The 3,506-nt window shown below is 42.3% G+C and overlaps 1 protein-coding gene and 1 long non-coding RNA gene across 3 annotated transcripts in view; both read right to left on the reverse strand.

Moving 5' to 3' along the window:
- Nucleotides 1-132, reverse strand: part of LOC109298034 — a 5,394-nt gene extending 5,262 nt beyond the window's left edge. Inside the window, exon 1 of the long non-coding RNA XR_002097501.1 lies at nt 93-132. This is a non-coding gene — a long non-coding RNA (uncharacterized LOC109298034). The remainder of the gene's footprint in view (nt 1-92) is intronic.
- Nucleotides 1-3,506, reverse strand: part of NEDD4L (neural precursor cell expressed, developmentally down-regulated 4-like, E3 ubiquitin protein ligase) — a 377,239-nt gene that overhangs the window by 70,122 nt on the left and 303,611 nt on the right. The gene's annotated exons all lie outside the window — the stretch shown is intronic.

A 3,506-nucleotide genomic window follows, 5' to 3' on the forward strand; every position in this document is an offset into this window, starting at 1 on the left:
GGGGGGAAAAAAAAAAAAAAAAAAAAAAAAAAAAACAAAACTTATCCTGTCTTTGCTATGGAGTGACTAAGTAGTCTCAGGTCAGTCACAACCTCTGCCTCATTTTCCACATATCTACCCCAAAGGCTGTTGTGTAGGTCAAGTAGTTAATCTTCAGGCAAGAGTTTGGGACAACTAAGGGAGAATATACAGAGTCAGGGTTTGAAGTTCTGATTATTTTCCTAGGGACCCAAAGTTCACCTTCAGATCTAAAGTCAGGGTTTGGGGTTTTTTGGAGAGTAAATGATCACGAAAAGAAAAAGGCAGTCCTTCCACAGAGAGACGACACTCTTCTGTCCAGTGCTACGTTAACAATCCATAGAATAGCAGGACATGAATATATAACATGTGGCAACATATAGATGATAGCAGTGCAAGAAAGACCAGTTAACAACACAACAAGGATACCACAGTTTAACTCTGGAATTATACAGGAAACCAAAAATCTATATGAAGCATGAGAGTCAACAAGAACATGCACTGTTTAAGTCAATCAGGCTTTAATTCTGGAACAATATTAAAAGGGAAAAAATATATCACACTGCAAAACGCAGGGCCTCCTCATGGAAAATGCTCCTGAAAGAATATTTGCTCATATTTCTCAAATGAAGCCTCATTACATCCGAGCGCATATTGCAGTGTTCTTAACACGATGTGATTGAACCTAAATCATAGCCTTTGTTCAAACCACTCTGTAAATATGGACGGGCTCTCACTTTGGATGAATCATGTCCTTTCGGACCTTCTGTAGACTGCAGTTTGGTATTTCTGCTTCACTGCTGGCTAATAAAATTGCTTATAAAAGACGACAGGTTTTGAAGCCAGCCCATCTGAGTCTGCCAAATTTCATAGGCTCAAAGGCACGTAATGGAAGAGTTAACATGATCAAAACAAGTTGCAACTTGTCAAGCTGTCAATGTTTCATTTTTAAATTGGAGAGTATTGGGGTTTTACCACACTGATTGTGCATACGGAATTGAAATGGCAATCTGGATGCACACTCCAGGCTGGCAGCTTTTGTGATAACGCTGCATAGAGGAAGCAGGTACAAAAGGCTTGCCCTTTGCAACCTTCCATCTGGTATTTCCTAACCTTTAAATGTTTAACTCTGCAGTCTCAACGTGCTTTCAATTTTTATGTTTGTTTACTTTCCTCCCTATTAAACCAAGTGACATCCTAGCTTTATGCCCCTCTTGCCCCCAAATGTCACTTGGATGAGGGAATGAAAACTGCTATTCTTATTGCCAATCAGAGAAAAACAGGACAGATGCTTAGCTCTCATAACTGATGCAAATCCAAATGAGCCTCATGTTTAATAGGCAGCTATTCAACAGAAAATTGCCCAGAGAGGATATCTTTAATTTTTGTAGGACAATCTTCCTGGCCTCTAGTTTCATAGTTTCATAGATTTAGGGTCGGAAGGGACCTAGTAGATCTTCTAGCCCGACCCCCCGCCAGGGCGGGAGAACAACAAAACCCCAAAACAAAAACGGGACTCAAATGAGTCCAGCCAGGTAGGCATCCAGCCTCTTCTTAAAGACCCCCAGGGTAGGGGCCAGCACCACTTCCCTTGGAAGTTGGTTCCAGCTCCTAGCCGCCCTAACTGTGAAGTAGTTTTTGCGGATGTCCAATCTATACCTCCTCTCCATCAACTTGTGCCCATTACTCCTTGTTATGCCAGCGGGCGCTAGGGGAAACAGCGTCTCCCCCAAACCCTTCTGGTCCCCCCTAGTGAGTTTATAGACGGTCACCAGGTCCCCCCTCAGCCTTCTCTTGTGGAGGCTGAATAGGTTCAGGTCCCGCAGTCTCTCACTGTAGGGTCTGCCCTGTTGTCCCCGGATCATGCGGGTGGCCCTCCTCTGGACCCTCTCCATGTTGTCCACATCCCTCTTGAAATGGGGCGCACAGAACTGGACACAATACTCCAGCTGTGGCCTGACCAGCGTCGCATAGAGGGGGAGGATCACCTCCTTGGCTCTACTCGAGATGCACCTGTGGATGCACGATAAGGTCCGGTTAGCCCTGCCAACCACGACCTCGCATTGTCGGCCCATGTTCATCTTGGAGTCAATAATGACTCCAATAGTGAATCCAAAATTAGGAGGGAAGCATAAGGAACTGCAAGGTGTCCTGCAGTATATTGTCAATAAGCTTCGATTACTAAGGGACTAAAATATTGGGGTTTTCTTTATTCTTATCTCAAAATTTCTTTCATTAACAGGTGACTGATTAAACAAAATACTTGTATCAGGACAAGAAAAAGCAAGGGCCAGACCCTAACTATCTTAGCAGTTTCTGTGTTATGCTTTAGTTCATCATCTCTAACAATCATTCTAATAGAAGGGTGGCTTTGAAGCTCAGAAAAAATACACCAAGGCCCTTTCTTAAAACAATATGCTTCAATCCATGGCATTCCTTGGGTAGATGACAACAGCCAACACAGCAATCTCTTATGGATATAAAATATGCAATTAATGCTCACCATGTAATCTCAAGTGAAAATTCTGATGTTAAGGCAGTGTATCTGTGCTAGGATTTACATGATTTGGAAAGCAGGGCAGGGTAAGTGGAGAAAAAGTCAGTTTTTAAGCAGTTAGACTCGCTGTGATTGTAGCCCCTGAGCTTCATGTTGAATGTAATAATGCAAGTTCTTGAGCTGGAAGTACTAGTTCTGATATGTGAGCCAGTGGAAGGATCTGTGTCATATCTGAGCTGCAGAGAGCAGTTGTGCCTGCATTTACACGCTCTGTTTTCTTAACAATCTGCTGCATGAAAGAAGATTTAAGAGTTCTTTTCAGACTGTTTGGAAAAGAGAAGATAGTGTTAATGGATATTCCTGAAAGAAGCAAGATACTATACTTCACACGCACGTGCATGTACACACACACACACACACGCACGAGGTTAATCGTAAAGTTTTGTAGACGTCTGACAACAGGCAGTGGCTGGATATGAGAAAGAAGAAGCGGAGAAACACAGGCATGCTTATTGTAGTCACCCTTTGCTCTAGAGAAGAGATTTCTCCAGTGCTCATTAAATCTGGTGCAGCCTGCAATGAAGCCATACTTTTAAGGCAACAACCCTGCACACAACACAAGGGGACATATGCTCCAACAACTGAATATAATTTTTTATACAATCTTTTTAAACATTCTTTTCAGATGTCAAACTTAAAAGGGCACAGAATGTAGTTAACAGCTAGTCCTCCATTGCTTGACAGAAATCAGATTAGAAGGTATATCATTTTCACTTTAGAGCACAGTGTGTGTTACTGCAATTTCAAGCAAGCTCAGGGGGAAGATATGCAGCTGTGCTGACGAAAAGAGAAACTGAACATGTAGTCAGAGGTTTTGCTGAGAACAAAAGATCTTCTGTTGGTTCTCAATGTGTACTCTTTGCTCATTTTGTTAGAAATAGTAGTTTCCTTAAGCCAAGAAAGGATGGGATGTCGTCTTTTTTTTTTTTTT

The sequence above is a fragment of the Gavialis gangeticus genome, unplaced genomic scaffold, assembly GCF_001723915.1.
Source record: "Gavialis gangeticus isolate Ggan-Ray unplaced genomic scaffold, GavGan_comp1, whole genome shotgun sequence".
NCBI classification, from domain to species: Eukaryota; Metazoa; Chordata; order Crocodylia; family Gavialidae; genus Gavialis; species Gavialis gangeticus.